Here is a 17,728-nt window from a genome sequence, read left to right as displayed (position 1 = left end):
GATTTTGACATTTGAACTTGAGATGGTGTAAAAGGTGTAACTGTAATTAAAGATCACCGATGTTGTGTTGGAGGTATCTACCTACCATCTGGTAGGTGAAAGGTTAGGGAAAAGCAGAACAGATAAGAGCCTGAGAGGATGAGTAGTCCTGTATTTTTGATTTCTCTTGATTGAAAGAATGATTCATTATAAGAGAAGTGTTAATTAGAAATAAAAGCAGTCGAATATAGAAGGTCTTAATTACTGGCCTAAAGATGGGTGGATAGTTGTCTGAGAAGGGTATCTGTAATGGCACTCTCTTACCCCAAGCATTAAGCACTCGCCTTCCGAGCCAAAATTTTACAAAGGGCACCCAAACGGGTTCGGAGGTCATTCCTAAGCAAACTTTCTAGATCGGAACTACAAACTTTGCAGTAAACTTAGCTTCTATGTTGGGCATTGCCCTCCCTCCTTTGTCCACCAATCTATACATGATTTCTCTTTTCAATCTCTCCTGTTGCCCTCCCCACAATGTCTAAAATCTTTCTCTCGGCTTCTGTCAAAACCCTCGTCATTTTAGATAAGAAAGGGAGCATTTCTTCTTCTTGTATCTGCCGGCTGCTATATAGATTCTCCGGTTGTTGGGGCCGATCGGGCCTAGTTGGATTCTGCTGGTCGCTCCTGGGCTCGGGCTTCTCAGCTGGTCGAAGTTCTCTTGACAAGGTGTGTGGGGGGGCGGGGGGATTGGCTGCTCCTCCATTCCCTCCCTCTCGGTCTTCCATGTCCTCCTTCTGCTGGTCATCTGCAGGTCTCACCAGTATGTCAGTTGATTCTTGTAGTAGTTGATCTCCCAGATTTGGAGTCCCTCCTGCTGGCTGAAATGTAACAGACTTGACTCGATTGGCATATGACCTTGGGCAGTTTCTGAAGGTGTGTCCTCCCTCTCCACAGAGGTTACAGTTTACTGGGTGGGGACACTCTTTGGTCAAGTGTCCGTTATCTTTGCAGTTCCTGCAATGGGTGTTGTGACATTCCGCAGAAAGGTGCAGTTGTGAGCCTCACTTACACACTGACAGACCTTTGGCTGACCGGGGGAAAAGACATGGCCCCTAATTGCTCCCAGCTGGATGACGGGTGGTAAATGATGAGTCTCTCCAGTTGTTAGGTCTTTCTTTAATTGAACAAAAAAATGTCTGCTGCCCATTCTGACACCATCTTCATCTTTCAACTCATACCCTTGTGTCACAGTACCTCTCATTTTGAGCCATGTCTTAATATCCTCCATGCGGATTTGTTCTGAGTACATAAGGACAGTAACTGCCTTGGGTTCAGAGTGAGTAAGGGAAATCATTTCAATATTTGCCAATTGTGGTTTGGTCTCTTTTAAAGTTCTCAATCATTTTTCGAAAAAGGTACTGGTAGTGAAGATTACCTCAAAGATCTTCTTTCCAGGTAATGCAAAAATGTAATCCAAATGAGTAGGTTCAAAGCCAAGTTCCTTTTTCAGAATTGTAGTCTTACCATGGCAACGGAGCCTACCGCTCCAACTCTGAGCTGCAGTCTATTATGGTCTGTCTCTCAGCTCACCGACTCAGATGAGCTGCTGTCTCGCTCAGATGAGCTGAACTGTGGCCCGAACCACTATCTGAGAGGGACACAGCACATTTTAAATGCCAGAATTACTTTTAAATGTTTGAGTTCAGGTCACTGCATTGGCTGCAGTTGTTAATTACCGAAGCAACGGAGCCCAGACAGAGGCAGTGAGAAGTCTCACAAACGGGCGCAGAAGGGTCTCGCAATTGCATTGTGGGAAAAATACATATTTCCTCGGACTATTCATATTTTGCTTACGTAAATTTATTATTTCTCAGGATTTTTGAGTGTGAATTAAAATCCTTAGTATGAAGGTTGACAATTTTCTAGAAAAAAACAATTATCCACTGTCTTTATTTATTTTTTTATTTCACACCCTGAGAGAACCACATATGCGAACTGAATTTCACTGCATGACATTAAAAATTCCTACAGACAACGTAGTGATTTATACAATAAGATTTAATTCTTGATTTATACAATAACATTTAATTCTTTGTATTTTATTGAATATTATATATTGTATTATGTAATATCTTCAGTTACATTTAAAATATATTTGATATACAGTCAATAAAAAAATGTGAACATGTACCATAAAGTGAAAATTTAAGTGAATGTGTTTGGAATGGGGATGCTTGTGGATTGTTTTCCCCCCCACAGATTTTTATATATAAAAAATAAAATAAAATAAAAGTTTTTACAACATTTTGAAATTTAGTCTGTTAAGCTTTTTTGACAAAACTTCTCCTGCTATAGAAAAGAACGAAGTAAACATTTCATTTACAGCGAACCCTTGTTTTTCTTAGTGGTTGCGTTCCGAAAATAACCCGTGATAGGCGAAATCCGTGAAGTAGTTACCTTTATGTTTTAGTTATTACACAGCATAAATAAATACTTTACATTGAAACCAAAGAACAAAACCTGCTTTCAGATCAGCGGATGTGCGTGTGCATCAATCGGGCATTAATGTGATCCGGAGTCATGTCATCAAAGCGTCTCCTTCAACCTGCCGCGCGAGACTCACAGCTGTATCTACGGCAGAGCGATGGATCTTGTCAAGCGATCCGGTCGGGTTTTGCGCTGCCTCTAGCCACAGTTTTTTCCAGCTGGCATTCAAAGTTTCAGTTTCCATCTGCTGAATGGCCAATCTGTATTAAATACCGTAACGTTATTGGCACTCAGGTAGAGAAGAAGCGCGGAGACTGTTTTTTTTTTACCATCATACGGTCAATCAGGACGCAGAACACTGTGGAAAAAAAACTGCACAAAAAAATCTGCGCAGCAGCGATACCGTGAAAAGTGAACCGCGTTACAGCGAGGGATTACTGTATATGAAATAATTTACAAAAAGCAACTGAGTAATTTGTAGAATGGCTGTATATCTGAGTTCACCTAGGTGTATCTGGGACTTCATTCTCTTGCCTGGTCTCATAATGCCTCAACATTGAAAAAGTGGATTTATTTAAATAAGACAGTTCAGTCAAACATATGCGACACTTAACCTGCAGAACATAGGCTAACATGAAAGTAAACTAAGAGTCAATTTCAGCTGAATTTGGATTCAAATAGATAAGTAGAAACTGACAAGAACCGGATGAAACAAAAATGAAAAATTTATTTTACAATATAAGATCAAAATGGTCTTTCCTTTGAAGCTGCTCCATAGTTGACGCTGTAAAGGATCAAGAATTCGTTTAGCAAATGCTTTTGACAGATTCGCTTCCTGAAGAACACAGTTTGGCGCGTTAATTTCTTAAGGAATTTAATATGTCCAGTTTATTTTATTGTTTTTCTTTTCAAGCATTTGTGGACGATGTATTTTATCTTGGTTATTTTAAATGACATTAATTTTATGTACCATCTTTATAATTTGTGTAAATGTTATTTTACCTCAGTTTAGTTTTGTGTGGTTGTGTCTGCTGTATGGGGATTTGTTTGTGAGTTTAAATTTGATTTCTACACCTGGTTTTTTGCCATATCAACACATTTCTAATAATGAATAAAATGACATTTGAAAGACAAAAAGTAACTAGAAATTGTGCATTTCCTGTGAAAATCCAGCCCACCCAAACAGTAATAGAAATGGGTGCAGAACAGTGCACAACAGTTTATAAGGTAAAATAAGCAAATACTAATCACATGCAGCGGTGGGAAGTAACGAAGTACATGTACTTCGTTACTGTACTTAAGTACAATTTTTGTGTATCTGTACTTTACTTAAGTAGATTTAATAATGGATACTTACTTTTACTCCACTACATTTTACAGTACGTATCTGTACTTTCTACTTCACTACATTTCTACAAAAGTGTCGCGTTACTCGTTACATCCAAATTGCGTTGTGCTTTTTTCCGTTAAAATGTGAAGTTCAGGGATTAAGGTGGCGCCGTAAAATCCAAGCAATAACGTGACATTGCCTCCCCCTTTACTCGCACGCGGAGCTCCAAGACATGCGCAGTGGTTTCCTCTGAGCGTCAGTAATATAATAGTGCTGCATAAATCATACAATAAAATCAGCAGCGCTTCGCTTTCACAGACGGTGGGACTTTGTCCAATTTTTAACGTCACTTGGAAGTGTGGCAACACTAGGGTAGGAGTCTGGTACTCTTCTCACAGCAGGGTAACCAGAAGTTGTCAACAACGCCACCTTGGGAATTGCACCCAAGGAAATACACTGCCAGTAGGCTCGAGGTTCGTGACCAGAGAGAACAAGACTTTTCCAAAAAAGGGATTACATTTATTGTTTCATGTTAAAAAAAATAGACAATCACAACATAAGGAACACAATAGGAAGGGAGTGTACAGTACTGAGGCCTACCAGCAGGGGGAGGGCAGTCCAAATGGGAACTGGTTCCTAAAATAAATGTATAAATCCAAAATAAATCACCCCAAACACTTGTGAACAGGCATTCAATCGTGAAGAAACCCCAACACCGGCCACTCGCACAACACAGTTCCAGTCTCCCAGGAGGCCCCTCCCACTACCGTCAGCTCTCAGCCTGGAGACAAGAGGGTGGGGTCAAACAAGCAAATACAACAAAAAACACAATTACTACAATTTAAACTTGGCCAAAGACTAAAATGAGGTTACCTCCAACATAACCAATTAAAATAATCAATGCTTTAATAGAATAGTCTAAAACAATCCATGGCTGCTACCTGCAGTGAGGCTGGAGGCTACACAAAACAATAGAATGTTCCAAAGTAACAAATTCAAACCAAAGAAAACCCAAAACTAAATAAACAAAACAGATTAAACAAAGCAGTTGCAAAAATGAAACAGACAAGCAATGAAACAAAACGGTGAAACAAAACAGCAGGGTCTCCAGTGAGCTGCAGCAGTGTCAGAGCTGGAATTAAATCAAAAGATTAGTAGGTGATTTACAGAAGACAGAAAAAACCATTGTCACCTACCAGAGCTGAATGACTTCACCCCAACCCAGAGGATCCTTTCCAGCCCATAGCAGGAGGATCAGCTTTCCAATATGTGCTATATATAAATAATTGTTATTGTTGGTGTCATGGAGCTGTATGGGTGCAATAAAACAATACATAACCATTTTATGTGCAAACTGCACTGGGGAGGGTAAATTACAGCCACACCCCAGTACCAAGCAGGAGCTTCCAGTGGTTTTCTAGATGTAAACAATTCAAGTCAAATAGTGAATTTGTAGGTCTTATGCTGAAGGAGAAACATTACTTACTGATGTTAGAGCTTTAAAACCTGCATGCTACCCAAGCAACCTTCCCAATGACGTGTGACCAAATGCCAGCATAAGCAACCAGGTGAGAGTCTGCCTTTATACTCTCCACCCCTCATGAGGTGATTAGGGGCCAGGTGTTTTGAATATTGGGGCAGGCTTCTTCCTGCTACAGAAGGAAAGCTTAAAGAAAGGTAAGCTCAGTGGACGTGATGCTAGCAAAGCTAGCTGTCTTGACTGAGAGGTGTTGCATCTGCGATGAAAAAAAGTTGTCACTCATGCGCTGAATTACTGTGGAGGTGTTGACTGAGGTGTTGCATATATGGGACAACGCTGTGACCAAAGAGCAATATAGTAATATGAAGTAATATGACATTCATGGATGATCCGATTCTTCTGGACGGATCTTGACTAAAGTCCTATAGTACTGAAGCCTCAGTGAGAGCCGTTCTTTGTTCTTGTAATGCTCTGCGTACACTGCAGTATCTATTTTATTTCATTAAAATATCTTTATATTTAATTGGCGAATAAATAAAACAAGAACGTAGCAACACAGAGCATGCTCATTGCTCTTTGTTTTCGTCACCTGTCATGGTGGCAGACGTTGCAGCAGGAGGGAGGATGAGAACAGTCACGGTGCTCCTCCTGCTTGGTTACTTCTTGCTTATTGGGCCTTGGACAGTGTTCATAGTTGAGCGTTGTTAATTGCTATGTTTAATGGTGCAGACAATTATTATTTCTGACATTGGCAATATGGGCAACCGCCCAGGGTGTTATTTTTTTAGGGATGGCAGGAGACCTCTGTGTATTGTGGCACAGAGATGAAAGCAAAACAGAATGAAGAAGAGTTTGAATTGATACTGGTTAAATTTATTTCAGCTCTAAGTATTTAATATCTAGGTGTTTTTATGGGAAAGTGAATCTTTCAGATCAATTTGAGAAGCAATTTTGATAGGTGCACTTAATTTTATTGTCATGTAGCACGGGGTGCTGGTTTTGATTTGGTCTTGGGTTCGGTGGTCTAGACTACAACTCTGCTACGAGGCTCCTTGGTTCCATGTCCTCCTCTGCCAGTTGGATTTCTTTCTAAATAAATGTGTGGCAAAAAAAGTGAAGTTCATGCTGTTAGGACAGGAGACCAGATGTTTCCATCCCTGAAATTATGATGCATAGAATCACATATCTAAGTCTAAACTATGTTACAGAATAAACTCAATAAAAACATGCTTTATCAGTGGCTTTGTTCATTAAAATGGCACATTACTGATGTATTAAAATTAAATACGATTGGTACACTTAATGATATTAGTGATTAGGCAATGCATTCAGAAAGTACTTTTACTTTTAATACTTAATACTTAAAAGCCAGTACGTTTTTACTTTTACTTAAGTAAAATGTTAATGTGGTACTTTGACTTTTACTTAAGTACATTTTTGTCTGTGTATTTGTACTTTTACTTAAGTAAATTTTTGGAGTACTTTCTCCACCACTGAGTAGGATAGCACTTGCATGTCGACCTTCAGTAACACAATCCATGCAGAGTAAAAACCCCATAAAAAGCTAAAATTAGCTAAAAAGCCAAAGCTAGCTCAAAAATAATGCTATCACCAAGGCTAGCACTAGCATGTTGACCTACAGTAACATTCTCCATGCATAGTGAAAAGAATCCATGTAATAGTTAAAACTGGGTAAAACCCTGAAGCTAGCTCACATAGTAATATAGCATCTAAGCCTAGCACTAGCATGGTGACTACAAAAACATACTTCATGCAGTATATAAAAAAAACCAATGTAATTGCTCAAATTAGTTAAAATTATATTAGCTTAATGGGTATCATACGTTGCTTGTTGCTAGCATGATAGCTGACAATGCTAATTTTAACACACCATCTAACCATAGCACATTAGTAACCAATAATCTACAGCAGTGGTCCCCAAAAGAAATAATTAAATCTTTCCGTTTTATGTATTATTTGAGTTTGGAGGATCTTTTATTTTGAAAATTCTTTAACCGGATTCTCTCGGTTAATTGCGCACCAACACTGAGCCCACAAGCAGCAAAATGAGTAAGAAACAGATGTCTTTGGAAAGTTTCTTTGCAAAGGGGAAAGGCCCAGAGAAGAGACAGGAGAATGGATTTATCCTGGATCGTAACATGCGGCGACCGGCTCGCTAATGAGCGAACTGCTTCGCCACGTAGAGTGTTGAGAAAATTTTTATTTTTAGTGTTTAATTCAGTTTAATCTTTTTTGAACACATTTCTTAATTTTGAACAGGTTTGTGTTAGTGATTTAAAACCCGAAGAACTATTGCTGGGTTAAGCATTTAAAGTACAAAGGAGAATCGAGATTTGCAGGAGAGCTTCGGCTCAGACCCCTGGGGTCTTATCATTAAAGACAGGAGGTCATAAATTAACATATGCAGGAAGGTGGAGGACAGTATCACTTGAATTACTCTGAGAAAGGGAACTTTGGTCGGTTCACGTAACCAGGATGAGAAGTCTTCCAAAACTAACATCTGACATGGTGAAAAAAACTGAATATAACATAAAATGTTTTAAATCACTAACATTTAATTTGTAAGACATTTTTCTTAGTTATTAATAACATGTTTTGACTGAAAATTCTATTATCTTGTTTTAGAATTAACTTAGTTAATGATGAATGTATTTGAAATTGTATTTTTCTGACTATATTAGAATCAAATGAAAATGTTTTGTTTAGTATTAGAAAATACTTAGGTTTATGGTGAATGAATGTCTTAATTCTTATTTGTTTCTAATTCCTAATTAGAAACAGGAATTGTACTTCATTATTTTCTGTTGATATTATCTATTGCTTTTGGTTTGATATCAGGACTAAACTTTGGAGATGCTGAGTGCAGAAGAACAAATTGGGTTTTTGGAGAACTTTTCATTGAATTAAAAGTACAGTATTAAAGGTTTGTTCCTGGCAGAGCAGAAGAGAAACCAGAATTTCACAGCTACCTGTGAGGTTCATTCATCTGTTTCTGTTGGCCCAGATGGCTGTAGAGCCACAGGAGGCCGGATAGTGTTAAGAAAATAAATTTAAAATAAGTTAGTTTTAGAATTTATCATGACTTGATTGAAATACCATAATTATAGTTTTAAAATTATAACATATTCTGACTTATTGATATATTTTACTGTAGTTAAAGCAGATTGTTTTCCAAGATCTCTGATCTGCTCTTTGTCTGTCTGGGAAACAATTAGTAGGAAGTTCCAGCGTTTCACACTGATCTGTGAAAGCCATAAACCACCATGAATTTGGAGAGTCTGCTTCCACCTTATTTAACAAAAGGTGTTTCATCGTGTGAAGAAATTGCGGGACTTTTCTAAATTTAAAAGGGCCAGAGATGCCTTCCAATTTGTCAAGTAGAGATACGCCTTATTTGAATACATTAAAGAGGAAATCACACCTACAGGTATAAAAGTTTGTGCACAAGGGAAACAATTTAGAAAAAGCTGATTTATTTTACTTCTGCACCAGCTCTTTCTCCAAGGACGTCCTTGATATTTCTTTGTCTTCTTGTCTCAGGTAACAATGTTCGTATCTGTGTTTCTTCAGTTTCCTGTATTATCTTATACTTTCTTCTGATTGGATTAAATTCTGTAATTCTGTGACGTCAACACACATTGTTGTGTTTTTGTCCCCACACGTGGCCACGCGAGAGAACCCGGGATCAAGAGGAAGAATCAGAGCCAGCGTCCTGCTAAATTTAATTGTAATATAAAAATTCTTCCTTAACAACGGCAAGATTTAAGAATTGTCGGCCGATTCTCCAAACCTCTGATCACACACGGACACGAGCCGAAAAAAGTACAACAGGTTCGATCGGTTCGTGTCTCCAGCCACACAGCAGAGGCAACACACCACATGAACCGATTCCAGTTACAAACATGCTGATTTCAGAGGATAATCCAGTAAAACCCCCAACATACCATATGGGAATTCAGAATGACCAAACACGGATGACGATGTAGAAGCAATAGTGATAGTCTGTGGAGTCATTTTAAGAGATAAGACGTAACAAAAAGAAAAGGCAGTGGATAAAAGATGACAGGAGCAGCTGCTCTATTTGCTGCACTATGATTTGGAGGTGAGCTATGTTTTATCATAGTTAACATTTTTAACTGAATGTTAAGAGAATAAAATCATTAACTTCTGGCTCGTTACATTCTCTTGTGCTCCCGGATTCAATGATTCCATGCGTGGAAACAAAAGCCACACAGAGATGACAGTCAATGCTCCACATCATACATTTTCAGTTTATTCTAACATTTAAAAGTATAAAATCACATTGACGACACAGACACTTCAAACACACTAAAACAGACTTGCATTTACCTGAGACAAATAGAAAAGAAGAAAAAAAAGCAAAGCAAAGACGTCTTTGGAGAGTTGCAAGAGCAAATCTGATTTGTTACTCCTGTGTACAAACTTTTATAGTAAAGGCATATTCTTTAATTTATTCAAATAAGGCGTATCTTTGCTCATCCAACCATGAGCTGTCTCGAACCCTCTTTAAAGTTAGAAACTCCCTGCAATTTGTTTTCAAGATCAAACACCAGTTGTCACCTTTATCTAAACAAAGTGGAAGCAGAGACTCTCCTATACTGGCCTGGACTCCTGCTGTTGTATGGCTTTTCACAGATCAGTGTGAAAGCTGGAACTTCTTCTGATTCTTTCTCACACAGACAAAGGGCCGATCAAAAGATCTACAGATAACATAAAGGTCAATAGGGCAGAACAAGTTATTAATCTGAAAACTATAATTAGGCTATTTCAGTCATGTTAACTAGGAGAGATTACACATTAGTTTATGTGTTTTACAGATATTCTATGTTGCAGTCTTACACCAGCCGTTTAAATCTTATCAAGATGGTTAAAAGGTTAAACTCACAAACAGCCACGACCCCCTGTGAATGCCTGCTCCGTCCACAGAGAGGTTAAGAACTGTGTTTTAAATGATAGAAAACTAAAACTAAACTATTTTAATTAAACTTATTGTGTTATATTTAATATAAACATCCTACAAATGAGATGCCTACTGGACAATGGAGGCAATTTAGAACCAAATTTTCTTATTTTAAAACGCTGTTCATTTTATATAATATTGTACATGTGGTTAACTTTTAAAACTAGCATATTTTAAATATATTTTCTTAACACTGAATAAACATATATAATAATGACCTTTACATATAATAAACATTTCCACTTATCTCCGATATCCACCTGTCATAATGGGTTCTTGTCTTTACTTACATGCAAGAACACAACCAGGAGAACAGATGAAAATAGGAACAAAGTTTATTGTAACCAATAATTGAATAAACAAAATGGTGTGCCCTGATCCAGGGGGAAGTGGGAAGAGGGCAACCAAGTCGTCTGATTGCCAACTAGAGAGAATGGTTAATGGTGTGTTCAATGGACGAAGGAAAATTCAAACAGGTGAACAGAAGCTGATCTTACTTGAGTTCCAGGGGAATTGGGTTCAGGGAGAGGTGTACAGCGGAACCAGGGTAAACCTTTCTTGTTGGCTTGGGTGTGATGGTCCAGGGCTCTAAAGTAACCAGAGACGGAGGATTCATATTCATCTGTTCCTTTGTCCGTAACGAAGGAATTTAGCAGATGAACAATGTCAGCACCGGCCACAAGCAGCTTCAACAACCTTAGTTGTCAACCAACCTGGCAACTAAAGCAGAACTGCTTACGTTCTAATCATTCAACTTAAATCTCAGACCTGTTTCATTAATAAATGTATATAATTTGCTCATTGCATTTCAATGTTTCCTCTCTCTGTTTTCCAACTGTAAAAAAGGACACGTTTCACTGGGATCTCCAGAAATGTTTCTTCCTTAGACAGTATGCCTGAGAAAATGTTAGAGAAATAATAATGACACAGTTGGATGGACTGGCCTTCAAGTTCATAGATTTCATCACAATTTTGTATTCTTGCTGTCTGATGCAGTTACTAATTCACCAAATGTTGTGAATACTGTTGAATTATCCATCCATCCATCCATCCATCCATCCATCCATTTTCTTGCACCATTGTCCCTTAGTGGGGTCGGAAGGGTTTACTGTTGAATTAGAGGATAAAAATGTCAAACTTCTTTGTTTGTTGTCTTCCTCTACTTTCCCGAATTCAGAGTTCTGTATGTACACAGTGGAAAAACACACAGATAACAACCAGTCGCCATTTAACTTCAGACATATCTAGAGTTTTATTCAGACAATTAAATGCGTAGAGAAAACAGATCAGCATCACACCCAAACCATCAAGAACTCCAAACTATAAAACAGACATTAATTACCTGAGAAAAGTAGAAAAATGAATAAAATACAAAAATAAGAGAAAAGGCAAAGGTGCCTTTGGGAACTGCTCGTCCGCACGAGCTGCAGACAAAGCAATTCGGCTTGCTGCTGTGAAGTGGAGGCTTTTGTTAAGAGGTGTTGTCTAATTTGAATATATGCATTGAAGGTGTGTACTCTTCTTCTAAATCTCTAAGCAGTTTCAAATTACTTACTTAAATGGGATGATCTAGATGGTTTGGTTACCTTCTTTAAGACCTATTCAAAACCAAAGAAAAAGAGAAAGAGAGAGTAAAGGTCAGAGAGCAGAGAGAGCAAAAGTTACTCTCAAAACAGGATGTTCTCATGCCAGTTACATCTGGAGTTTCTCCCTTTGTCCCTTCCTAAACATTTGAACAAATACCCTAATTACCAGAGATTTATTTATCACCTAGACTAGCGGTTCTCAACGTGGGCGGTACCGCCCCCCAGGGGGCGTTCAGAAGACGGCAGGGGGCGCTGGCGGACATTTTTACAAAAGGGGGGCGCTGGGATGCCTTTGGGGGCGTTTGGTCGAAGGGAAGCTTTACACCTTAAATCCACAACAATACCAGTTTAGACTTTGAGCAATTTGGTAAAAACGTATTGTGTAACATTAAATCATGCTTGGCTGCAGCTGTATCGATGGCAGCTCTTCTTCTATTCAGTATTCAGCTTCATGGCTCCGCTCCGCATCTGTTCAGCGTTACACCGGCTGATGAAGCTGCTGTGATTCACTTTGTCTGGTATTTATGTAGGCTACATATGTTTAGGCAGTTCTGTGATCATGTCAAAGCAGCAATTTATATTAAAAAGTGTTTTATTTCCGTTTGAAAGCTGCCCGCTTCCATGGAAGGACAACAGAAAACCGCTCTTATAAACATGTAATTACTAAAATCACGACTTTGTATCCCTCTGAAAAATGAAGCCATTTAAATAAAGAAATCCCTCCATGGGTGATGCCACAATAGAGAGCGTTCAGTTTATAGCGTTAACACCGGTGCTGTAAGTGGTCCGGTATGAAACGGGGTGATAGAACAACACAGCACTTTTAAATTTCAGTCATCAGAATGCATAAATTGTTTCCGTTGTTTTAAAAGGTTTATATCAGTCTGCCTTTTCTCCATCGATACGTTTCCCGACCGCGCATTGTGCAAAACTCTGAAACATGAGAAGCGGGCAAAACGGCGCTCCGTTCTTCGCTCCGTTTTGCCCGCTTCATCTATAGATGTGAATTATGGCATAAAAACAAAGAATCCGACGGTGAACAGTGAAAAATCAACACACGTTATGAAACACATGACGATTAGGCGGCGCAGCAGGTGATGAGTGAAAATTACTGGTGGTCAATAAATGATAGAATAAATTTAGCAACAGGAAAGAAACTAAAGTGGACATAGCAATAAACCAAGAGAGGATAATACTAATCAAATGAAACTAAATGGAAATGAATGAAGAACAAAATGCAAGAATAAACTAAGAAACTAAAGTAAATACAGGGGAATAAACTGGTATGGCAAGACCTTTCGAGCAATAATTAATACAGAGGAGTGTATGGCAAGAATAAACAGACACTATTTCCAGATAAAAGGTAAAATAATATTGTTGAAATGCCATGGGTAGGGGCGCAACTACACATTATTCAAGTGGATGCGAAAACATAAATCGGCGCCCCCCACGAAGGAGCGTAGAAACATATACGCTCACCCCCCCCACCCCCCCAAGCCCTCTCCTCCAGACGCCGATACGTTTAGGGCAAAACTCGCTACATTTACCCCGTTATGTGCGCGAGGTGAAGGAGCTTGAGGCGCGCTGAAGTGTACGGGAAAACATAATCGGTGCGCCGATTCTAAACATCTACAATAATGATAGTAACATTAATAATAAAATAATTGTCAGTGCAAGTAGTCTACAAATTCTTTGGTGGGGGGCGGTGAGGGACCTGGATGGAGGCTAGGGGGGCGCTGGCCCAAAAAAGGTTGAGAAACACTGACCTAGACCTTACTCGTTTTCCTGCCTGAGCAATTCCCAAATACTAGTTTTGTTTTCTCAAGATTTTAGTGTTTTTCTTACCTCATAGAAAACAGACATACGTTCTCTCCCATCCTGTTTTCCCCATTACTTTTGTTTTTTGTGAACTGCCTAGCACAGCACATCTGTTTCCTCTGTTAGAAGACATTCTCTACTGAAGGTCCTTTTCAAAACCGTTTGTGATTTTATGTAAGTTAAGAAAATCAGTTGTTATTTTGAATTGAATCATTATCCAAATCTACCAAAATTAAAATCTACTCAAAATATCCATGCTCTTAATATTTCACATGCACCAAGGTTAACTGTTGCTAAACGTAATATAATCACACTTGTCCCCAACTACATATAGTTGCGTTCAAAAACTAGCATATTTTAAATTTATTTTCCTAACAATACTTAAATAAAGAGACTGAAATGAAAAATAGCTGCTTTTTAGTTCCACTCCCTGTTTGAATCAACTCGTCACTCGTCATTTTGTCTCCATGCTACTCGCGCCATGTTGTAAGTCTAGTGTGAACTCTACTGACTGATACTGATAGAATAAATGATCATTTGTATCTGCCTTAAGAAAAAAAGTCACATGCTGCATACAGTACACTGTAGTAAATCACATGTGAGAAAGCAGGTGAAGTTTCTAAAAGAAATGTGGATCCGCAGACACATGTCAGCACAGTATGAAATTAGATAGGTGTCACATTTGGGTTTTCATAATAGCGGATAGTCATATTACGCTCTGGACGTCTCAGCTCTTGGCATTGCTCTGTGGATAAAAAGGATTATTTTATTTAATTATTTAAATTTTAGGTGAAGCAGGAAATGTGAGTGAGTTCTGAGTGAAGTTCCTGTGGTTCCTGTAAAAATAAAGACAAACCCTGAGTTATTTAACTTTATCCTTCCCTTTATTTTATCTGTAATTAAACTGTTGCATCAGTTTAATTACAGATAATTGTATAGCTGTTGCATCACTTATCATTTCTTTGACCCTTTTTTTGTTTGGAATGTTGAGATATAATCTGTTTTCTGTGTTAATTATCTGTGCGACCTTAAGGGATTATGCTTGCACTAATTAATAGCTACATGTTCGAATAATTAAAAAGATGTTTAAAGCGGGAGAATTACCATGTCAAAAATGTATTCTATAGAAAAATTATATATATATATATATTTTATTTTATTTTTTTCAAGTATATTATTATTTTTCTGTGCTACCCAGTCCATGTAAAGCATCTTTAAGTATGCTTAAAAGTGGTGTATGAATTTGATATATATATATATATATATATATATATATATATATATATATATATATATATATATATATATATATATATATATATTAGAGATGTACCGATCAGGTTTTTTCCTGCCGATACCGATCACCTATAACCGATACCGATCACATAATTATTATTATTATTTTATTTTATCATAAAGACTACCGGTTGCATTATGTGGAAAAAGGAACCATGAATTCACCTTAATTTAGACAAAAACTTGTTTTTTAATAACTTTTTCCAAGAAGAAAACTAAACAAAACAGGCATTGTGCAAATTGTACTGCTATCTGTAATACTATCTTTAACAGACTGAAAACATATGAAGTCTCTGAAGAGGCTAAATAATGCACAAAGTCTAAATAAAACCTCTAAACATTGCCAAAGAAATTCAAGTATAAAACTTAATATTCAAAGGCAAATACAGGATCCATTACAATAAACAATACTGAGTAACTGAATGAAAACTTCCTGATAGCATGGCGGCTAGCTGATTACTGCTAGTTCTGAGTGGCTGTTTCTGACTGAGCGGAGAAATTATGCAGAACAGGGAGGAGGCAGAGGAGATCGATTATTGTTTCAGGGGTTATTTGTCTCATGTTAGGACAGCGAAAGTTTTAATATGTATGTAAAATGTATTTTTTTAGGTTAGATGCTGCAGCTTTAAACAGAGGTTCGGTGTGAGAGTCACTACCAGGTGGAGCAGATGCGGCGCTCCGTCTGGGAAATATTACTACCTGTAGCGCATAGCAGCGGTTCAACAGCGAGAGCAGAACCAGCGTCTTACATCGCAGTTCGAAGACTTAAATAATTTTGTGGGTTATTTGTTTAGCTTTCTGACCGTCATGCTAATAATCCGGGTGAGTGTTTGTAGCTGTGCGCTGCTTTACCTGCTATCTGATCCTCCGTATGTCGTTTTTACTGCAGTGAGCCTCGATGTAGCCAAACTCCGTCAAGTATAACATTGTTTTTATGTCGTATTAGCTTCGTTGTGTTGATGCATGCCTCAATTTTCCACCGCAACACGCAAACGTCCCCATTCCCTCAGTGCGTTATAGTTCAACATCGCTTAGGATTTGTTGCTGCGCGTTTGTGCGGTGTGAAGGAAAAAGGAGACCAGCTGCACAGGCAGGCTGAGAAATGAGATGCAGGTGATCGGTATCGGCAACAAGAGCCAATGATCGCCGATCACCGATCATGCACTTTTTCACAAAAATCGGCCCGATTATGATCGGTGACCGATCGATCGGCACACCTCTAATATATATATATATATATATATATATATATATATATATATATATATATATATATATATATATATATATATATAACCTGTGTTTGCATGTTGCTCGTTATGGTTAAGGTTTTGTTATGTCTTCTGTCTGACTGACGGTGGCTGAGCCAGATGTAGCAGTGTAAAAACTGACTGACATTTTATCCCTGTATCTCTGTTTCTTCTTCATTGCTGCATACTCTTGATTATGTGACTGGAAGGGACTGTAACCCACAGGGGGCACTAGGTCTAACCACATCAAACTTTTTCAAAGTCAGTAATTACTAGTGTTACCAGACTAGTGGGATGTGGGCAACAGAGCTCATGGGAAGAGGGTTGACCAGGGGCGGAGCGGCTGGGTGGGGCTTGGAACCTGCTGGTAACTGCTTGCAGTTCTAGTATTTATTTTCAGTTTGACTCAGTGTCGAGCATTTTAAAAACGCCTTAAAAGGTAAGCTGGGCTCTGATATGTGTGAAGTTAATTTTCATCATTTCAGAAGCAAAGACATTAAAACATAAACATAAACTGGAAAAATGTTTTCTTAAATTGTAGCCGACCTGTCCCAGTGTATGATGAATGAGGGACCAAAAGGGGTTTATTCAGAATACACCTCTGTATCACGCTCTGGACTTCTCAGTTCTTGGCATTGTTTTGTGGATCAAAAGGATTATTTGCCCAAGAAAACAGGCCCACAAAGATGGAGTACACTTAAGCTGTTTATTTCATTTTGTCACAGTTTACCACTCCTTCCACACATCCCACAATCCCCCTCATACCTCCTACACATAATCCCTTCCAAGGTAACCGTCAGTCACTTTCGCCATCTATCCCTTCTGCTTGCTGCCTAAAGCTGAATCTTCTCTCTCTCCCTTAGCTATTCTGCTGTCATTGAAACAGAGAAACAAAACACTTTACTTTGTCTGAGCAGTTCTGTTAAATGCATTCTGTATTTCACTCTTTGTGTCTCTTTTTATTACCTCTTACTTCTTTCCTCACTCTGTTTGAAAAATTCACCAATTAGCATAGTTTTTTTTCCATCTTATCTGAAGTTGACTTCCTCCACAAACATCCAGATCCATATTTTAGCTTTTCCTCCTCCCTGCTTTGTTGTCATTCTTTAAAGACACCAGAATGATAATGACCTGTTTGAGGTCATCACAGAACTGAAACAGCTCTACTTAGAGTCATAGGCTTTCTCTGCGCCTCAGATAACAGATTTATGTCTATTCTGGTTTTGCTAGGTCTCAGTGCTGCTACTCAAACAGTTGATCATTTGACCAATTCATTTTAATGTATTTTACATAAATTGCATTACTTCACATGTATCAAGTTTTTCATTTTACTCACTGTTGTTGTTTTTTGTTTAAATAATATTTATTTTATTTCTTGAGAAGCATTTGTCTGCAAAATAAGTAAAAATATCACTAAAAGGGTCATTAAAAAGAAATTTTTACTTATTTTTGTCAGATGGTGATGACAACGTTATAGGTCAGGTCGATTAAAAATGTAATTTT

The sequence above is a fragment of the Poecilia reticulata genome, chromosome 10 (genome assembly GCF_904066995.2).
Source record: "Poecilia reticulata chromosome 10, P_reticulata-male-v2, whole genome shotgun sequence".
Lineage (NCBI taxonomy): Eukaryota > Metazoa > Chordata > Actinopteri > Cyprinodontiformes > Poeciliidae > Poecilia > Poecilia reticulata.
The sequence above is the reverse complement of the archived record's forward strand: the minus strand, read 5'-3'. Positions refer to the sequence as shown.